Source organism: Pristiophorus japonicus, chromosome 17 (genome assembly GCF_044704955.1).
Source record: "Pristiophorus japonicus isolate sPriJap1 chromosome 17, sPriJap1.hap1, whole genome shotgun sequence".
Classification (NCBI taxonomy): domain Eukaryota; kingdom Metazoa; phylum Chordata; class Chondrichthyes; family Pristiophoridae; genus Pristiophorus; species Pristiophorus japonicus.
In genome coordinates, this window is record NC_091993.1 from 107,923,609 (window position 1) to 107,946,254 (window position 22,646).

At 47.2% G+C, this 22,646-nt stretch overlaps 1 protein-coding gene across 1 annotated transcript in view; it reads right to left on the minus strand.

Annotated features, from left to right (window-relative positions):
* Nucleotides 1-22,646, minus strand: part of LOC139227891 (C4b-binding protein alpha chain-like) — a 252,040-nt gene that overhangs the window by 223,875 nt on the left and 5,519 nt on the right. Inside the window, exon 3 of the mRNA XM_070859024.1 lies at nucleotides 21,500-21,685. The gene's annotated coding sequence lies outside the window, so the exon portion shown is untranslated. The remainder of the gene's footprint in view (nucleotides 1-21,499; nucleotides 21,686-22,646) is intronic.

Here is a 22,646-nt window from a genome sequence, read left to right on the forward strand (position 1 = left end):
GCAAAATCCTCCTCAATCGTCTCCTCCCAGTGGCTGAAGAGCTTCTCCCAGAGTCGCAATGTGGATTCTCCACTAAGAGGCACCAACGGACATGATTTTCACACGCGACAAATCTAAGAAAAATGTAGGATGCAGCGTCAACCTCTGTACATGGCCTTTTTTGACCTCACAAAGGCCTTCAACTCTGTCAACCGAGATGGATTATGCAGTGCCCTACTCAAATTCGGCTGCCCTCAAAAATGTGTCACCATTCTCCTCCTGCTTCACGACGACGTGCAAGCCGTGATCCTTACTAACAGATCCACCACAGATCAAATACAAGTGCAGACCGGGTCAAGCAAGGCTATGTCATTGCACCAACAATCTTCTCAATCTTTCTCACTACAATGCTTCATCTCACCTTTAACAAGCTTCCCACTGGAGTGGAGCTAAGCTATCGGACAAACGGGAAATTGTTCAATCTCCGTCACCTCCAGTCCAGAACCAAGGTTGTTCCAATCTCTGTATGCAGATGACGCTTGTGTTTGTGCGCCCTCGGAGGCCAAACTCCAAACCATCGTTGACACCTTCACTGAAGCATACGACAGACTGGGCCTTACATTAAACATCCGTAAGACAAAGGTTCTCTACCAACCTGCCCCCGCCACACAGAACTGCCCCCTGATTATCAAGATTCATGACAAGACCTTGGACAATATGGACCACTTTCCATACCTTGGGAGCCTCTGTCAGCGAAGGGAGACATTGATGATGAAATCCAACACTACCTTCACTCTGCCAGTGCATCCTTCGGTCTCCTGAGGAAGTGTGTGTTTGAAGACCAAGATCTCAAACCCAGCACCAAATTCATGGTCTACAGAGCAGTAGTGACACCCGCCCTCCTATCTGGTTCAGAAACATGGACAACGTACAGCAGGCACCTCAAAGCACTGGAGCAATACGACAAACGCTGCTTCCGCAAGATCCTGCAAATCCATTGGCAGGATAGGTGTACGAACGTCAGTGTTCTCTCTCAGTTCAACATCCTACCAGCATCGAGGCATTGCTCATGCTCAATCAGCTCCGACGGACAGGCCACATTATCTGCATGCCTGATGCAAAACAAGCACTCTATTCCAAGCTCAGTCACAGCAAGGTGAGTCCCAGGAGGACAGAGAAAATGCTTCAAGGACACCCTCAAAGTCTCCTTGAAAAAGTGCAACATCCCCAGCGACTCTTGGGAATCCCTGGCCCAAGACCGCTCAAAGTGCAGAAGCATTCGAGAAGGCGCCGAACACTGAGTTTCTTGGTCGGGAGCATGCGGAAGCCACGTACAAACAGCAGAAAGTACATACGACAAACCAAGCACCCCACCCACCCGTCCCTTCAACCACGCCTGCCCCACCTGTGACAGAGTCTGTCGATCCGCATTGGACTCATTAGTCACCTTAGAACTCATTAGTGTGGAAGCAAGTCATCCTCGACTCCAGGGGAATGCATAAGAAGAAGAACTATCTTTAACTTCTCTCGTTAGCCACTGTTGGATCATTTTTCCCATGGGGTTTTTATTCCTAAGGGAATGTATATTCGTTGCATATTAAAGTTTTTTAAAATGTTTGCCATTGCTCATCTACCGTCACATCTTTTAATCTAGTTTCCAAATCTATTTTAGCCAACTCGCCCCTCATGCTTTGTTCAGTTTTAAGACTCTAGTTTCGGACATAACTAAATCACTTTCAAACTCAATATAAAATTCTATCATATTATGATCCCTCTTCCTCAGAGACTCCGTTACTATAAGGTTATGAATTAACCCTGTCTCATTGCACAACTTTAGAACTAGAATAACTTGTTCTCTAGTTGGTTCCTGAACCAAATGATCTAGAAAATGATCTTGAATGCTTTCCATGAACTCATGCTTCACACTATTACTGCAAATTTGGTTTGCCCAGTCTATAAAGCTAGATCCCCCATGAATACTGTATGACCCTTGGTATATGCACCTCTAATATACTGATTTAAACTCTGCCTGACATTATGGCCTAACATCTGTCATCTGGAAAATGCTGGAGTCCATTATTAAGGAAGCAGTAGGACATTTAGAAAAGCATGATGCAATCAAGCAGAGTCAACATGGTTTTATGAAAGGGAAATCATGTTTGACAAATTTGCTGGAGTTCTCTGAGGATGTAATGAGCAGAGTGGATAAGGGGGAACCAGTGGATGTGGTGTAATTGGATTTCCTGAAGGCATTCGATAAGATGCCACATAAGAGGTTACTGCGCAAGATAACAATTCACAGGGTTAGGGGTAATATATTAGCATGGATAGAGGATTGGCTAACTAACAGAAAACTGAGAGATGGGATAAATTGGTCATTTTCCAGTTGTCAAACAGTAACTAGTGGGGTGCCGTAGGGTTTGGTGCTGGGGCCTCAACTATTTTCAATCTATATTAATGACTTGGATGAAGAGACTGAGTGTAATGTAGCCAAGTTTGCTGATAATACAAAGATGGGTGGGAGCAAATTGTGAGGAGGACACAAAAAATCTGCAAAGGGATATAGTCAGGCTAAGTGAGTGGGCAAAAATTTGGCAGATGGAGTATAATGTGGGAAAGTGTGAGGTTAGTATGAGGAAAATGCTGCAGTACAGAGGAATCTGGGGGTCCTTGTGCATGAAACACAAACAATTAATATGCAGGTACAGCACGCAATCAGGAAGGCAAATGGAATGTGACTTTCATTGCAAGGGGAATAGAGTATAAAAGTAGAGAAGTCATGCTACAACTATACAGGATATTGGTGAGGCCATACCTAGAGTACTATGTACTGTTTTGGTCTCCGTATTTACGGAAGGATACATTTGCATTGGAGGCTGTTCAGAGAAGGTTCACTAGGTTGATTCCAGAGATGAGGGGGTTGACTTATGAAAGTAGGTTGAGTAGGTTGGGCCTATACTCATTGTAGTTCAGAAGAATGAGAGGTGATCTTATCGAAACATATAAGATAATGAGGAGGCTCGACAAGGTGGATGCAGAGAGGATATATCCACTCATAGGGGAAATTAAAACTAAGGGACATAGTCTCAGAATTAGGAGCCGCCCATTTAAAACTGAGATGAGGAGGAATTTCTTCTCTCAGAGGGTTGTAAATCTATGGAATTCTCTGCCCCAGAGAGCTGTGGAGGCTGAGTCATTGAACATATTTAAGGCAGAGATGAGGGTTATGGGGAGCGAGCAGTGAAGTAGAACCGAGTCCATGATCAGACGAAAACTGAGGTGGGGTGGGAAATTTACTGGCTGATTAACGTTTGCGCTTTGTGGCGCAACGTTCGTCATTTGGCCCTGCGCCAGAGGCACAGCGCAAAGGGAGGCGTGCACTTTTGCAGCGCATAAACGGGATCCTTGCCAACGTTAGTGCGGGGCCGGGATTGCTGAGAGAGAGGCCTTGGGAGGGAAAAAAACAAATTACAAAAACGTTCAAAAAACATTGCTAACACCCTTACCACACAAATCGCTGCAAAAATATATAAAAAATAAAAACTTTAACTTACCTTTTTTACAGTTTATCCAAGTCACGACTGCCGACAGGGTTGGGTTTTCCCTGGCAGTCATTGGGAGATGCGTTTTGCGGCGTACAGATCGGGTGATTGACGAAACTTGTGCCGGTGTCGCAATGCGAGCCATTGGCACACCCGGCGCAGCTCTCCCCGGCAGTGCTTCTAAACGCTGCCGCAAAAACCGACCAGAGGATCACGCCCGGACGTAAAACAGCTGACCGCTCCATTTTTCGCCGTGGAGGGTCAAAAACTTTGTGAAAACCCGGTCGCAAACGACCCGCACATCCAGCCCGAAAACTACTGTTGGGACGAAAAACTTCTCCCAACAGTGTTTTCTGCCCCTTGTTGTTTCTTAGCTCCACCTAAAATGATTCTACATCTTGATTATCTTTATCCCATCCTTAAATCAGGGCTATCACCTCTCCTTTTCCATTTTTTGCCTATCTATTCTAAAAGTCAAGTATGCAAAAATATTTAGTTCCTAACCTTGGTCACTTTGCAACCACGTATCCATATGGGCTATTACATCCAAGCCATTTATTTCTATCTGTGCTATTAATTCATCGATTTTGTTGTGAATGCTTTGCGCATTCAGATGCTGTGCCTTTAGCTTTATATGTTTTTCTTTTTCTCCCCCAATGTCACTGTAGTCATTAATGCCCTATTACCTTTGTTAAGCTCTCGGTCCCTTCCTGCCAACTCTGCTTATTTTTACCCAAATCGCTACTCTGCCCTATAGCCTTGACATTACTTTTACCGCTTTTGAATTGACTCTTTCCTGAATCCTCCCAGCAGCCCCCGCACCCACCCCCCCTCCAATAATTTGAAACCCTATCTACCACCCGAGTTATTTGATTTGCCAGGACACTGGCCCTAGCCCAGTTTAAGTGGAGTCTGTCCCAATGGAACAGCTCCCTCTTTCCCCAGTACTGGAGGCAGAGCCCCATGAATCGAAACCCCTGCCTCCCACGCCACTCTTTCAGCCACACAATTAATCTCCTAATCTGTTTGTCCCTATGCCAATTTGCACGTGGCTCAGGTAACAATCCAGAGATTACCAGTTTGATTTTGTGTTTTAACTTTGACCCGAATTCCTCAAACGGTCTCAGCAGAAACTCATTCCTAGTTCAAACTATGTCGTTGGTTCCTATATGGACCACAACAACTGTATCCTACCCCTCTCCAACTGTGAGGCAATGTCCTTAACCCTGGCATCCGGCAGGAAACACCACCTTCGGGACTGTCAGTCACAGTTGCAGAGAACAGTATCTATCCCCCTAACGATACTGTTCCCTACCACTACCACATTCTTTATCACTTCATCCACTTGAATGACCTCCTATGTCACATACCATGGTCAGTTTGCTCATTCACCCTGCAGACTTTGCACTCATCCACACAGGCAGCAAGAACCTCGTACCCGTTTTTGATAACGGCAAAGGCCGATCCTACAGCACTGCAGCTGGGGTTCCCTTACCTGCCTGACCAGCAGTCACACCATCATGTCCCTAACCACTAACCAGACCTGTACTACTGCCTCACCGAAGGGGTGTGATGTCTCCTGGATCAAAATGTCCACGTAACTATCCCCCTCACTGATGCCACACAATGTCTGCACCTTGGACTCCAGCTCAACAACTCTAAGCTGAAGTTCCTCGAGATGCAGATGTGGCGGTCGGTGATCGCGATGCTCTCCATAAACTCCTACATGCTGTAGTTGCAGCACACCTCATGCACTGCCATCATCTTATAACCCGGTTTTATTTATTTAATTAAAGGTTGTGTTTAATCAACATATCCTATGCTTTTTAGTTTTAATTACTTCATCTAGTTTAAGTAGATTAAATTAAATATTCACCTGCAACTTACCCCACCGTCCCTCCTTGTGCTGTGATGTCACTTTGCAATTTTTTTTCTCCCAGCTGCTTGCAGATTCACAGCTGCTCAGCGCCTCTACTTCCTTTTTAAGCTGATGCTGCTCAGAGATTCTGCTCTTTTCAGCTTGCTCTTTTAAATCCTCTTAGGCTGAAAATTGTGCGAGAGCCATGAATCATGTGTGTCATGTATTCAACTGTCATTGTAACCCATGTATAAGCTGACCCAAGTTGTACACCTTGAGAACACTGACCACAGGGAGACACTCCTAACCTGGACTTTCAGGTATAAAAGGAGAAGCTCCATCCACTGTCTGTCTCTTGAGGTCTTGGTAATAAAGTTAACAGGTCACAGAGTGATCTTCTCTCAAGTATGGGCCTCGTGTGCATTTATACTGTATGGCAAGGACATATTATTGGCGACGAGAAACTGGGATTTAAACCACGTGAGCATGGCCACTAGTAGCACAGAAGAGAGGTACTGTGTTGGGACGACTTTATTGAGAGACTACAGCAAAGTTTTGTCACTAAGGAATGGTTGGGACAGGATTCGGCCGACAAACGCAGGGCTCATCTCCTGACGGTTTGTGGATCCAGAACGTACTTCCTGATGAAGGACCTTCTAGCGCCAGGGAAGCCGGCAGACAAGACTTTTGAAGAGCTCAGTAAGTTGATCGGGGAACACCTTAAACCGGCAAGCAGCATGCACATGGCGAGACACCGGTTTTACACGCACCGGCGGCGAGAAGGGCAAAGCGTTCCAGACTTCATGGCAGATCTCCGGCAACTGGCGAGCCTATGTAAGTTCCCAGATGCATGCAGAGCGGAGATGCTGCGAGACTTTTTTTTATTGAGGGCATCGGGCACACTAGGGTTTTCAGGAAACTGATCGAGACCAAAGACTTGACCTTGGAAGTGGCGGCTATGATAGCCCTGACAATTATCTCAGGGGAGGAAGAGACCAGAATGATTTATGGCAACAATCTTGGCTCAAATGCGGCAAACGACCAGGGAGTCAACATTGTTAACGCGGCACACAGTTCTCTAGGCAGACAAGGGCAATCGGACATGCCCCAGCATGTACTCGAACCCAAAGGGGGAATTCAACAGAGACGATGGCTAGCTGATCGACGATTCATGCAATGGACAATGCGGCCAGTAATGGGGTCATCAACACCTGTTAATGGTGCACTTAAGGACAGTTACAGAGATAGTCAGAGAAGATCAACTGGTAATGGACCTTTTGTTTCCGACAATAGGGCTTCAAGCTCATGCTGGAGGTGTGGAGGCAAACACCCAGTCAGAGCTTGCAGGTATCAGCAATATACCTGCAGAAACTGCAACATCAGCGGTCACTTGGCGTGTATGTGCAGAAAGCCTGCAGCCAGGTTGATGTACGAGGAGGACAGGCCCGATGTAGGCCCTAGGAGGCCAAATGAATACTGGGGGAAATCGCTGGAAGCTGAAGTTCAGAGAGTTCATGTGGAGCATATATACAGTTCATATACCAGGACGCCACCGATAATGATGAAAGTGCTCCTCAATGGCATCCCAGTACTAATGGAGCTGGACACAGGGGCCAGCCAGTCCCTGATGAGTATCAAATAGTTCGAAAGGTTGTGGGTGTCCAAGGCCAGGAGGCCAAAATTATTGCCAATTGATGCACAGCTACGGACATATACAAAGTAGACCATTCCGGTGCTAGGCAGCGCCACGGTAGTCGTAACCCACAAAGATTCGGAGAACAGGTTGCCACTCTGGATTGTCCCAGGGGATGGTCCCGCACTACTGGGGAGGAGTTGGCTTCCTGTCATGAACTGGAAATGGGGCAATGTCATTGCAATTTCTTCTGTGGAGCGAGTATCATGCTCACAGGTCCTGGACAAATTTGACTCGTTATTTCAACCCTTCATTGGCACTTTCATGGGGGCCAAGGTAGCGATTCACATAAACCCGGACGCCAGGCCAGTACACCACAAGGCCAGAGTGGTGCCGTACGTGATGCGGGAAAAGATAGAATGCGAATTGGACCGCCTGCTGAGGGAAGGCATCATCTCGCCAGTCGAATTCAGTGACTGGGTGAGCCCGATCGTGCCGGTGCTCAAGGCGGATGGGTCGGTCAGGATATGTGGCGATTACAAGGCCACCATCAATTGGGTGTCACTCCAAGACCAGTACCCGCTACCGAGAGCGGAAGACCTCTTTGCGACGCTATCCGGTGGCAAACTTTTTTCAAAATTGGACCTGACCTCAGCTTACATGACCCAGGAGCTGGCGAGTGAGTCGAAGAAGCTGACCACATCATGACACACAAGGGGTTGTTTGAGTATAACAGATGTCTGTTCGGGATTCGTTCGGCCGCCGCGATCTTTCAGCGAAATATGGAAAGCCTCCTCAAGTTGATTCCAAGGACGGTGGTTTTTCAAGACGACATCCTCATTACGGGTCGCGATACTGAAGAACACATCCACAACCTGGAGGAGGTGCTACACAGATTGGACTGGGTAGGGCTGCGACTAAAAAAGGCGGTGCGTCTTCTTAGCTCCAGAGGTAGAATTCCTGGGGAGGAGGGTAGCAGCAGACGGGATGAGACCTACTGCGTCCAAAACGGAAGCGATCCAGAGAGCACTCAGACCCCGCAACATGACGGAGCCGTGTTCGTTCCTGGGGCTCCTGAACTATTTTGGCAACTTTCTTCCCAAATTGAGCACACTGTTAGAGCCACTACACGTGGTCCTACGCAAAGATCGCGATTGGGTCTGGGGGGACAGCCAGGAAAGGGCTTTTGATGGAGCATAACAAATTGTGTGCTCTAACAAACTGGTAACATTATATGACCCGTGTAAGAAACTTGTTCTAACGTGCGATGCATCGTCCTATGGGGTCGGGTGTGTGTTGCAGCATGTGAATGCCAATGGTCAGTTACAGCCAGTAGCTTATGCCTCCAGAAGTCTGTCCCAGGTAGAAAGGGGCTACTGGATGGTAGAAAAGGAAGCGCTAGCATGTGTATATGCAGTAAAAAAATGCACCAGTATCTGTTTGGCAGGAAATTTGAGCTGGAGACAGATCACAAACCCCCAACATCCCTTTTGGTTTTCAAGGCCATAAATGCAAATGCATCGGCCCGCACTTACGTTAGCCACCTATGACTACACAATTCGGCACAGACCAGGCACTGAAAACTGTGCCGATGCACTCAGCAGGCTACCACTAGCCACCACTGAGGGGGTAGCTGAGCATGATGCTGAGATGGTCATGGCTGTTGAAGCTTTCAAAAGCGAAGGCTCACCTGTGACAGCCCGTCAGATTAAAGTCTGGACAAATAAAGACCCGCTACTGTCTTTAGTTAAGAAATGTGTCCTGAATGGGGACTGGGCAGCCACGTACGGGACATGCCCTGAGGAGTTTAAACCATTTCATAGGCGCAAGGATGAACTCTCGATTCAGGCCGGTTGCTTACTGTGGGGAAACCGAGTAGTCATGCCCCAGAAGGGCAGAGAGGTGTTTATCAGAGAACTTCACAATGAGCACCCAGGCATTGTCATGATGAAGGCAATTGCCAGGTCACACGTTTGGTGGCCAGGGATGGATGCAGACCTGGAACTTTGTGTTCGCAGGTGCAACACGTGTGCTCAGCTGGGCAACGCACCCAGGGAAGCCCCCCCCTTTAGCCCCTGGTCCTGGCCCGCCAAGCCATGGTCACGCATCCATGTGGACTATGCAGGTCCTTTCATGGGAAAAATGTTTTTGGTTGTAGTAGACGCCTACTCCAAATGGATTGAGTGTGCCATTTTAAATTCAAGCACATCCTCTGCCACGGTAGAAAGTCTACGGGGAATGTTTGTCGCCCATGGTCCACCGGACATCTTGGTCAGCGACAATGGCCCGTGCTTCACAAGCACTGAATTCCAGGACTTCATGGAAGGCAATGGAATCAACCATGTTAGAACAGCACCGTTCAAGCTGGCCTCAAATGGCCAGGCGGAACGAGCAGTGCAGATAATCAAACAGGTGATGCAGAGAATCCAAGGGGGTTCCCTACAAAGCTGCTTATCACGCCTCCTGTTGGCCAATAGATCCCGAACACACTCGCTCACAGGGGTTCCACCCGCAGAGGTGCTAATGAAAAGGACGCTCAAAACCAGGTTATCCCTTATACACCCTACTATGAAAGAAATTGTTGAGAGCAGGCGTCAGTCACAATGTGACTACCATGACAGGAATGCGAGGGCGTGATGTATTGATGTCAATGATCCTGTTTTTGTCCTCAACTACGCTGCAGGGCCCAAATGGCTTGCAGGCACTGTGATTGCCAAAGAGGGGAATAGGGTTTTGGTAGTTAAACTTACCAATGGACAAATCTGCTGCAAACACGTGGATCAAGCTAAAAAGAGGTTCAGCAACCCCATAGAAGCAGAGGAAAAACACGACGTAGAGTTTACTCCACCACAGGTGACCGAACACCGGAACCAAGTGGAGGAGCGCCCAGTCACTATGGGCAGACCGGACAGGCCTGAGGCACCACAAACAGCAGACACTCAGGCCAGCACCCAACAACCGGAGCCCCAACTCAGGCGATCTACAAGGGAGTGTAAACCACCAGAGAGACTTAACCTGTGATCCCAATAAGACTTTGGGGAGGAGGTGATGTCATGTATTCAACTGTCATTGTAACCCATGTATAAGCTGACCTAAGTTGTATACCTTGAGAACACTGACCACAGGGGGCGAACTTGTGGGTGACACTCCTAACCTGGACTTTTTGGTATAAAAGTGAAGCTCCACCCACCGTCTGTCTCTTGAGGTCTTGGTAATAAAGGTAACAGGTCACAGAGTGATCTTCTCTCAAGTATGGGCCTCGTGTGCATTTATACTGTATAGTAAGGACATATTAATGTGTCTATCAGCTGACCAAAGGCCCAGCTATGCCATTCATTTTCAGTCTCAATTGCTGCAGTGAGAAAACTAGCGTAAATCCAGGAAATTTGCAATCGACTTTCTTAAAGGAGCAACATTTCAGTTTAGGTGGAGCACCACAAAAGCCTCAGATTATGGAGCAGCAAGAAGAGTAGTGTAACTCACTTACATCAAGTTCCTATGTCTTTTGCTCCAAAAAAAACCAAACCTAAAATCGTAGATATGCCATTGCAGGAAATTCTAGGCCATCAAGTCAAAGCAATAGACTTACTACACAAAATATTGTTATTCAACTCGCATGGTGAACGGTTAGTTTAAAAAAAGTTCTCAGACTGCAGGGTACTCAGATGATAGACTACGTATGGCCATGCACTGCTTAGCACCACTTTTGTGTTCTCACAGATAACTTGTTTGTTAGACATACAAATTGCAGAATCCATTGCTAAAGGGATGCAAGAGTCCAAGACTTGTTTGGTGGGGCAAGTTCTGAAACACTTGAAGAACTGTTGCAACAAATATCAATGAATATTTTATGCGGAAATATGCCTGCAACAGTCCACAAAGCCATGTTTGGAGGAGTCAGGGATCGGCTGAAACCACAGCTCATGACCCTATTACACAAGAAATATCAGTACACGAGTCATCTTCTCCTCCTTAGGCAGTCCCTCAGAATCGAGGATGACTTGCTTCCACACCAGTTCTTAGGTGACTGATGAGTCCAATGCAGGGCCTACAGTCTGTATCACAGGTGGGGCAAATGATGGTTGGATGGTGGGGAGCTTGGGTTGTCGTGCGCTCCTTCCACTGTTTGCGCTTGGCTTCCGCATGCTCCCGGCGAAGAAATCCGAGGTGTTAGGCGCCTTCCCGGATGCTTCGCCTCCATTTTGAGCGGTCTTGGGCCAGGGATTCCCAGGTGTCGGTGGGCATGTTGCACCTTTTCAAGGAGGCTTTGAGGAGGTCCTTAAAGCGTTTCTTCTGCCCACCTGGGGCTCGCTTGCCGTGTCGGAGCTCCGAGTAGTGCGCTTGTTTTGGGAGTCTAGTATCGGGCATACGGAAATGTGGCCCGTCCATCGGAGCTGATCGAGCGTGGTCAATGCTTCGATGTTGGCCGGAGCAAGAACACTGACGTTGGTGCACCTATCCAGCCAATGGATTTGCAGGATCTTGCGGAGGCAGCGTTGATGGTACTTCTCCAGTGCTTTGAGGTGCCTGCTGTACATAATCCATGTATCTGAAGCATATAAGAGAGTGGGTAGCAATACTGCTCTGTAGACCATGAACTTGGTGCCGGGTTTGAGGTCCTGGTCTTCAAACACCCTCTTCCTCAGGCGACCGAAGATTGCACAGGCACACTGATGGCGGTGTTGGACTTCGTCATTGACATGTGCCCTAGTTGACAGTAGGCTCCCGAGGTATGGAAAATGGTCCACATTGTCCAAGGTCTCGTCATGGATCTTGATAATTGGGAAGCATTACTGTGTGGCAGGGGCTGGTTGGGAGAGAACCTTGGTCTTACGGATGCATAAAAGTGTTACACAAGAAATACAGCCCCTCGAGCCTGCTCCGCCATTCAATAAGATCATGGCTGATCTGATGATGGACTCAGCTCCACTTCCCTGCCCGCTCCCCATAACCTCTTATCGTTTAAGAAACTGTCTATTTCTGTCTTAAATTTATTCAATGTCCCAGCTTCCACAGCTCTCTGAGGCAGCGAATTCCACAGATTTACAACCCTCAGAAGAAATTTCTCCTGATCTCCATTTTAAATGGGCGGCCCCTCATTCTAAGATCATGCCTTCTAGTTCTAGTCTCCCCGATCAGTGGAAATATCCTCTCTGCATCTGTGATGTCCCTGCACCTTACTACAAATTCACATGACCTTTTTCTTATTCCCAGGACCAAGGAGTGCTGACCCTGGGTGGGACCTTCCCTTTTATACCTGGAAACTCAAGTGAGGACTGTTTCCCACAAGTTCACCCCCTGTGGTCAGGGTGCGCATTTCTAGGGTATATGTACAGTGTACAGGAGTTGCATGAAGGTTAAAGTTACATGAAGAGTACCGTTGCATGATGCTTACATACATGACATCACCTCCCCCCCTGATGTCTTTTTGTGTCAAAGGTTAAATCTTTCAGGTGGTCGACGCTCTCTCGTGGACCGCCGCAGTTATGGCTCTGGTGGCTGAGCCTTGGCATGCGTCTCTGTCACCTGAGGTGATTCCGGCCTGTCCGGGCTGGCCGTAGGGACTGTGCATGCTGTGGACTGTCCTTGTTGCTCGTCCACTGGCAGTGGTGTGGGTGACATCTCATGCTCTTCTTCAGGTTCCTCAGTGTCTATGCTGAACCTTTTCTTTACTTGGTCCAAGTGTTTGCAGCATTTCTGCCCATTGTTTAGTCTGACTACTATGACCCTATTCCCTTCTTTGCCAATTACTGTGCCCTCAAGCCACTTGGGTCCCAAAGCATGGTTAAGAACAAATACCGGGTCATCCATTTCTATACACCTCCCCTTTGAGTTTCGATCATGGAACTCTGTTTGGGACTGGCGCTTGTCCTCAACAATGTCTGCCAGGTCTGGGTGAATGTGGAACAGCCGCATTTTAAGCGTGCGTTTCATGAGCAGTGAACGAGTGCTGACAGGACCTGTAGGCCAACAGGAGGCGCGATAGGCGATACTGAAGGAAGGGTCCTTGGATGCGTAGCATGCCCTGTTTTATGACTTGGACTGTGCGTTCTGCCTGGCCATTGGAAGCTGGCTTGAACAGCGCTGTCCGGACGTGTTTCATACCATTGCCCGACATAAACTCCTGGAACTCATGGTGAAACACGGGCCATTGTCGTTGACCAGGATGTCCGGCAAGCCGTGGGTCGCAAAAACCGTATGCAGACTCTCCACGGTGATGGATGTCGTGCACGAGTTTAATATGATGCACTCGAACCATTTTGAGTATGCATCGACAACGATCAGGAACATTTTCCCCATGAACGGGCCCGCAAAGTCTACGTGAATACGTGACCATGGCCTGGTGGGCCAGGGCAACGGGCTGAGTGGGGCCTCCCTGGAGGCATTGCCCAGCTGGGCACACGTCGTGCACCTGCGAACCCAGTGTTCCAGGTCTCAGTCAATCCCCGGCCACCATACATGTGACCGAGCAACGGCCTTCATTAACACGATGCCGGGGGCTCGCTGTAGAGTTCCCTGATGAACACTTCCCTTCCTTTCTGGGGCATGACTACCCAGCTGCCCCATAGCAGGCAGTTGGCTTGGATGGAGAGCTCATCCATCCGTCTCTCAAACAGTCTGACCTCCTCAGGGCACGCCCTGTGTGCGGGCGCCCAATCCCAAGTCAAAACACATTTCTTTATCATGGATTGGAGGGGGTCTCTGTTGGTCCAGAGTTTGATCTGGCGGGCCGTGTTGGGAGAGCCTGTGGTGTCAAAAACCTCAACGGCCATGACCATCTCAGCGCTCTGCTCCGACGCCCCCTCGGTGGTGGCCAGTGGGAGCCTGCTGAGCGCGTCAGCGCAATTTTCGGTGCCTGGCCGGAGCCGTATGATGTAGTCATACGCAGCCAGCGTGAGAGCCCATCACTGTATGCGGGCTGACGCATTGGCATTGACAGCCTTGCTGTCGGACAACAGGGATGTTAACGGCTTATGGTCTGTTTCTAGCTCGAACCGTCTACCGAAAAGGTACTGGTGCTTCTTTTTCACACCGTAAACACAAGCGAGTGCTTCCTTTTCGACCATGCCGTACCCACGCTCTGCCTGGGAGAGCGACCTGGAGGCATAAGCCACTGGTTGGAGTTGGCCATCACCATTACCCTGCTGACGCACACCCAACCCCATAGGATGATGCATCACATGATAAACAAGGGTCATACAAAGTCAACAGTTTGTTAGAATATAGCAGGTTCCTCGCCTTATTGAAAGCTCATTCTTGACAGTCCCCCCAAATCCATTCACAACCTTTACACAGGAGCATGTGTAACGGCTCCAACAATGTGCTTAAGTTCGGCAGAAAGTTCCCGAAATAGTTCAAAAGTCCCAGAAATGATCGCAACTCCGACGTGTTGCCAGGCCTGGGCGCCCGGCGGATCGCCTCCGTTTTTGATTCAGTGGGCTGGATCCCGTCTGCGGCAACCCTTCTGCCTAAAAACTCGACCTCTGGGGCCAAAAACACACACTTGGCCTTTTTCAGCCGCAAGCCTACCCGATCCAGTCGGCATAGCACCTCCTCCAGGTTGTCGAGGTGTTCCTCGGTGTCTCGACCCGTTATAAGGATGTCGTCTTGGAATACGATTGTTCCAGGAATTGATTTGAGCAAGCTTTCCATGTTTCTCTGAAAGATAGCTGCTGCCGAACGAATGCCAAATGGACACCTGTTGTCGATAAATAATCCCTTGTGCGTCGTGATGGTGGTCAGAAGCTTGGATTCTTCAGCCAGTTCCTGAGTCATGTAGGCCGAAGTGAGGTCCAGCTTTGTGAACAGCTTGCCACCTGCTAGCGTGGCAAAAAGGTCCTCCGCTCTCGGGAGCGGGTATTGGTCTTGCAGCGACACTCGGTTGATGATGGCTTTGTAGTCGCCACAAATCCTAACCGAGCCATCTTTAAGGACAGGAACGATGGGACTTGCCCAGGCGCAGAATTCAATGGCCAAAATTATGCCCTCTATGAGCAGCCTGTCCAATTCACTTTCAATTTTCTCACTCATCACTTACGGCACCGCTCTGGCTTTGTGGTGCACTAGTCTGGCGCCCGGAGTGATGTGTATCACTACTTTGGTGCCTTTGAACGTTCCGACACCGGGTTGAAACAGTGACCCGAATTTTTGTAGGACCTGTGAGCATGAACTTTGCTCCACAGGCGTGCACATCCCCCCATTTCCAATTCATCTTGGCTAGCCAACTCCTCCCCAAGAGCGCGAAGCCATTTCCTGGGACGATCCAGAGTGGCAGCCGGTTCTGTGATCCTTATGTGTTACCACCAAGTTTGCACTGCCTAGCACTGGGATGATCTCTTTGGTGTATGTCCGTAGCTGCGTGTCAATGCGTTCCAGTTTGGGCCTGCTAGCTCTATATGGCCATAGTCTCTCAATATGTTGGCCGCTCATAAGTGACTGGCTAGCTCCTGTATCCCGCTCCATGCGCACCGGGATGCCATTCAATAAGGCTTTCATCATCATGGGTGGCGTTTTAGTGTATGAGCTGTGGACATCAGCCACATGAACTCGCTGAACTTCAGCATCCATGGATTTTCCCCAGGCATCATAATGCAGCTTTTCGCAGTATGTCTACCCACGCACCTCCAGCATTGGCCGAGATTGTTGTTAACAAAAGGACTGTTACCAGGCATTCCTCTCTGATTGCCCATTTGGTTGTTTCTGAGCACTCTGATGGTGGGTGATAATGATCCCATCGCGGGACGCATTGTTCCTCGTGATGGCGTGAATTGCCGATCCCCTTTCCATTGTTCCTGTTGCGGGCCCACCCTAGAGTCTGTTGCTGCCTGGGCGGTTTCGAAATGCCCTTGCCTGTTTACGGGGTCCCAAGCCGTGTTCACCATGTTAATTCCCTGGTCCATCACCACGTTGGGACCAGGGCTGCGCACGTAAATTAGCTTGGTCTCCCCTCTTCCCCTGCCATGAAGGTCTGAGCTATCAACGCCACCCCTTCTAAAGTCAAGTCCTTGGTCTCTATGAGCTTCCTGAAAATCCCAGCATGATTAATGCCCTCAATGAAGAAATCCCTTAACATCTCCCCCCTGCAGGAGTCTGTGAACTTAGAGACTGACCAAGCGCCGCAGGTCCGAAACGAAGTCAGAGATGTTTTGTCCCTCCCGACGCCGGTGTGTGTAGAACCAGTGCCGGGCCATGTGTACACTACTCGCCGGCTTGAGATGCTCACTGATCAGCTGGCTGAGCTCTTCAAAGGACTTGTCCACTGGCTTTTGGGGTGCGAGCAGGTCTTTCATCATCGCATGTGTCTGTGGTCCGCAGCTGGTCAGTAGATGCGCCCTCCGCTTGTTAGCCGCTGCCGCTCCCAGCCAGTCCTTTGTGACAAAGCTCTGCTGGAGTCTCTCCACGAAGTCGTCCCAGTCCTCACCCAGTCCTCTGTGCTACCAGTGGCCATCCTCGTGGTTCGTTGATTCCCGTTTCTCGTCGCCAAATGTGGTATCCCTGCATCTTACTGCAAATTCACACGAGGCATGTACTGCAGACACAGTCACTACATGACCTTAACCTTTATTCCCAGGACCAAGGAGTGCTGATCCTGGGTGGGACCTCCCCTTTTACACCTGGAAACCCAGGTGATGAGTGTCTCCCACAAGTTCATCCGCTATGGTCAGGGTGTGCATTTCTAGGGTATAAGTACAGTGTACAGGAGTTGCATGAAGGTTACAGTTACATGAAGAGTACCGTTGCATGATGGTTACATACATGACAGCATCCACCTTGTCAAGCCCCCTCATAATCTTATACGTTTCGATAAGATCGCCTCTCATTCTTCTGAATTCCAATGAGTAGAGGCCCAACCTAAACCTTTCCTCATGTCAACCCCCTCATCTCCGGAATCAACCCAGTGCACCTTCTCTGAACTGCCTCCAAAGCAAGTATATCCTTTTGTAAATATGGAAACCAAAACTGCACGCAGTATTCCAGGTGTGGCTTCACCAATACCCTGTATAGTTGTTGCATGACTTCTCTGCCTTTATACTCCATCCCCTTTGCAATAAAGGCCAAGATTGCATTGGCCTTCCTGATCACTTGCTGTACCTGCATACTATCCTTTTGTGTTTCATGCACAAGTACCCCCAGGTCTCATTGTACTGCAGCACTTTGCAATCTTTCTCCATTTAAATAATAACGCGTTTTGATTTTTTTCTGCCTAAGTACATGGCCTCACACTTTCCAACATTATACTTCATCTGCCAAATTTTTGCCCACTCACTTAGCCTGTCTATGTCCTTTTGCAGATTTTTTGTGGCCTCTTCACACATTGCTTTTCCTCCCATCGTTGTATCAGCAGCAAACTTGGCTACATTACACTCGGTCCGTTCTTCCAAGTCGTTAATATAGATTGTAAATAGTTGGGGTCCCAGCACTGATCCCTGCGGCACACCACTAGTTACTGATTGCCAACCCGAGAATGAACTATTTATCCCAATTCTCTGTTTTTTGTTAGTTAGCCAATTCTCTATCCATACTAATATATTACCCCCAACTCCGTGAACTTTTATCTTGTGCAGTAACCTTTTATGTGGCACCTTGTCAATGCCTTCTGGAAGTCCAAATACACCACATCCACTGGTTCCCCTTTATCCACCCTGTTTGTTACATCCTTAAAAAATTCCAGCAAATTTATCAAACATGATTTCCCCTTCATAAATCCATGCTGACTCTGCCTGACCGAATTTTGCTTTTCCAAATGTCCTGTTACTGCTTCTTTAATAATAGACTCCAACATTTTCCCAACCACAGACTTAGGTTAACTGGTCTATAGTTTCCTGCTTTTTGTCTGCCTCCTTTTTTGAATAGGGGCGTTACATTTGCAGTTTTCCAATCTGCTGGGACCTTCCAAGAATCCAGGGAATTTCGTAAATTACAACCAATGCATCCACAATCCCTGCTGGTACTTCTGTTAAGACCCTAAGATGCAAGCCATCAGGTCCAGGGGATTTATCTGCCTTTAGTCCCATTATCTTACTGAGAACCCCTTCCTTAGTGATTGTGATTGTGTTAAGTTTCTCCCCCACCCCGCCCCCTCATAGCCCCTTGACTATCCATTGTTGGAATATTGTTAGTGTCCTCTACCGTAAAGACTGTTACAAAATATTTCTTCAGAGTTTCTGCCATCTCTCTGTTCCCCATTACTAATTCCCCAGTCTCGTCCTCGAAGGGACCAACATTTACTTGAGCCACTCTTTTCCTTTTTATGTACCTCTAGAAACTCTTGCTATATGCTTACTGCAAGGCCCATACTTTCATACCTTCGGTGAAGGTGTTGACGATAGTTTGGAGTTCCACCTCCGAGTGCGCGCAAATGCAAGTGTCGTCTGCATACTGTAATTCAATGACAGAGGATGGAACGACCTTGGATCTGGACTGGAGCGATGGAGGTTGAACAGTTTCCAGTTTGTTCTGTAGATTAGCTCCACTCCAGCAGGGGGCTTACTGAGGAGGAGATGGAGCGTTGAAGCAAGGAAGATCGTTGGTGCGGTGACACAGCCTTGCTTGACCCTGGTCCGCCCTTGTATTGGGTCTGTGGTGGATCCGTTGGTCAGGATCACAGCTTGCATGTCATTGTGAAGCAGGTGGAGGATCGTGACAAACTTTTGAGGGCAGCTGAATTTGAGGGCGACACTCCATAATCTCTCATAGGCGACAGTGTCGAAGGTCTTTGTGAGGTCAAACTTGACCATGTACAGAGGCTGGTGCAGCTCCCTGCATTTTTCTTAAATTTGATACGCGGTGAAAATCATGTCCATTTTGCCCCTAAGTGGGCGGAATCCCATTGTGACTCTGGAAGCTCTTCAGCCACTGGAAGAAGGCAACTGAGGAGGATTCTTGTGATGACTTTCCCTGTAGCAGTCAGCAGGGAAACTCCTCTGTAATTACCGCAATCGGACTGGTCACCTTTCTTAAAGACGGTCACGATTACAGCATCTCTAAGATCCCCTGGCATGCTCTCCTCCTTCCAAATAAGAGAAATGAGTTAATGGATTCGCGCCAATTGTGCTTCTCCGACATGCTTTAGTGCTTCGGCGTGGATTCCACCTGCTCCTGAGGTATTGTTGTTCTTCAGCTGTCGGATGGCCTTCTCAATCTCATGCCGGGCTGGGGTTGTGCCGAGGTGGTGGCGGGTAGCATGCTCTGCATTGGAGTCGAGGGCACTCGCGTGGAAGACAGAGTCTCAGTTAAGAAGATCTTCGAGGTGCTCCTTCCAGCGGGCACTGACTGCCTCGCTGTCCTTGATGAGTATCTCTCCGTTCTGGTCCTCAGTGGGGTAAGACCTTGGGTGCTTGGACCGTAGGTGGTCTTGACTGCACTAAAGAATCCATGCACGTCGTGGTTGTCGGCTAGTTGCTGGATCTCCAGCGCTTTTCCCACCCACCATTTGTTCTTTAGGTCGCGAGTTTTATGTTGGACCACGGCCTTCAGACATCCATAGAGCTGCTTTCTTGCTCTCTAGTTGTGTTGCTGTTTCCTTGCGCTTGTGGCTTATCAGCTCCTGGATATCCTGGTCGTTCTCTTCGAACCAGTCTTGATGTTTCCTGGTGGAGTGACCAAGCGTCTCTTCACAGGCGAGAATTATGGAGGCCTTGAGAGCAGACAAGGCGCTGTGGACACTGGAAGTCGTCGGGTTGGTTGTGAAGCGCAGACTGAATAGGGCTTTCTTAGCAGGGTGTTTTGAGTGCTCTAGCGTTGATTTACCTGCGGCAGAGTTTCTGTTCTCGCCAGTTTTGGGGCTACATTGATGGAAATGGCCAAGCGGATTAGGTGGTGGTCAGTCCAGCAGTCGCAGCTCCAGTCATGGCAAGGATGATGCGGACGTCCTTGCGGTCCCTTGCTCGGACGATGACATAGTCTAGCAGATGCCAGTGCTTGGAGCGAGTGTGTTGCCATGAGGCCTTGTACTTGTCTCTCTGACAATCATGTACATAAACTGATGGTTAATTGTAGAGCAAATTTTTGGTGTCCTCAAAAGAGCACTGTAGGAAAATTGATCAGTTAAAGAGTACTTTGCAGTATGAAGCACTCAAGTGTTAAATAAAGAGAATTGCATGTGCCAAAGTGGCTATAGGCATCACAGAACTGCCACTTTCAAACACTCAACCATTCAATATTGCATGACATAAAGCTAAGTCCATCTGAAAAAGATGGAATCCTGGAATCCAACCAGCAAATATTTTTATCAATTACATTCCAATCAACAAATGGGCCAGATGCACATTATTTGACATTAAAAAAAATGCACGTATCTCTTGAAATTATCTGATGGTAATACTACAACTACTAGATAAAGTCACCTGCTATTGGGAATGTGCATATTAGTGTGGAGGATCAGTGACGCTTCATAAGATTGACATATAAGGGAAAGCAATATCAACCATTGCCATAGGCAGAAAGCTCAGTGGTCTTGTGGTCCCACTTGTGAAAATATACGGCTTCAGTTTTCCACAACAAGTTTTCTTCTATGATGTGCTACAGCTGCTCCAGTCAGCCATCAAATGGTTGAGGACAGACCAGAAACATGCGCAAACTATTAAAAGCATCCCTTATGAGTGCCTCCAATTATTCTTTAAGAACTGCTGTCATGAATTTAGAGCTGCTTGGAGAGTTGACTCCATACCCGCAAAAGAATGGCATTTGCAACTGGTGTCTGAAATGTCTAAATCAGAAACTCTTTCTTACTTTTTCCTTCCATCATAAGGTTTTATTGTTGTATTCAGTGCTCCTGTTCAGCATGCAATTGAGGGGAAATTGTTCTTACTTTTCAACATTTGATCCTTTACACTGAACAGTTGACTGATAGCACTATGGATATCATTGTTACACCAGCACCCTTACTATGAAGATAGGCAGATTGACCTCCATACCACCTGATCTGCTGCTGCTGTCCTTATCCCATGAAGACTGCAACAGACTATGACTATGTCAAACGAGCCTTTAACCAGTGTAAACGCCAGGTAAATTACCATATGTGGGTGCAGGTGCCTCAGTCTTTATGCTGTTGCTTACAGTAAATGTTTATGGTTTGTGTTGCTTCTGTCGCAATTTGTTGAGAGTAGTTTTGGAGTCAAGTTGGTTTGGCTTCACCAGGAATAACATTTTCCTTACTTTTAAATGAGAGAAACATCTTTCCACGCATTCCTGTATGAAATGAGTATGTGACATATGTGTTTGCAACTATAAAATAAATAATAACAAGCCTCAATTTGAAAAGCAACCAATGAGTAGCATTGAAACATCACATTTTTTTCATTAAGTTACAAAAAATAACTAAATTTAGATTTTTAGAACTCTTTGTAAAAATGAAGAGAAACAAGAACAAAGTCAGCATGTCATGTTAACTGGGGAAAATCCACACATTTATATAGTTCTCACAGACTTGAGAAAAACTCAATCCACATCTAATTCTATCCTCGAGTTTAAGAAATGATTACTCACGATTTCTGCAGGTAGGTGCTGGTGGCACAAATATGCTATGTTCACCACATGTAATTATACTACTGCCAACTATTTCAAAACCGTCATTACAGCTGAAGCTAATTGTATCCCTGTACATGTATGTAGGTCCAAATCCTGCTACTATTCGACCATTTTCAGGCATTGCAGGACGATAACACCTAACAACTGAGAAAAAAACAAAGCATTAGTCTTCACAAAATAGCTGACTTTACTTCAGGCACTTGAAGGTTCATCTTAACCGCTGCCTGATAAAATGGATTTCAAGCAGTCAGCAGAAAAAAAGTTTTGTGCTGGTTAAGGTCTTACTAAAGGCAAGGCAACTTCTGAACAACTATGTAGAGTGATGTAAACAAAAGGTATTTCTGAACTCCATAAAATGAGGAAAATGGTCACTTGGTAACTCCAACTCCTCCATTTTGAATTCCCCTGATGTTTGACCTTGTTCCAAATGTTTATTGTCTTTTGAGTGAACAAATCTTTCAAGTTTTATTTTTATTTTCACTAACTTCAATTTATATCCTCTGTCCTAACATGTCTAACTTTGCTTGAATATTTGAATTCATCTCATTCATGCCAACTAATAATATTCCACAATGAGATGCCTCAAATCTTTCTTTCCTCCAGACTGTAAAGTTTAAAGTTTCTTTTCCCTTTCAACATAGCTAATTTTATTTACATTTAGATCTAGTCTGTTATAGCCTCACTAATATAACTTCTGTTGTATTGCAATGCATCGACACTATAATGTCCCTATTCTTATTAGGAGGCTTTTTTTCACACAATGATCAATACATGGAATAAACTCCTGGATAGATCAGTGAATAATTTAACAACTGGATGCTACAATGCTGGAAGGACTTTAGGGTCTTTCTGGATGGATGATGATCTAAATGGCCTTCTTCATCTGTGATTATCTTGTGTATCTATATGTTTGTTTCCATTACTTCGCCGCATGGAAGAATCAATGTACCTCACAAAATAGGGTCAGCGGTTAAATCAACAAAATTGTGGCGTGTAACAGTTTTATAAAACTTAGTATTTATGAAAGCAAAAATGTATCTGCTGCTAATACTCCAGCCCCAGACAACCAAAGCCAAAACATGATTGCATTTCTACTCTGTTGGAG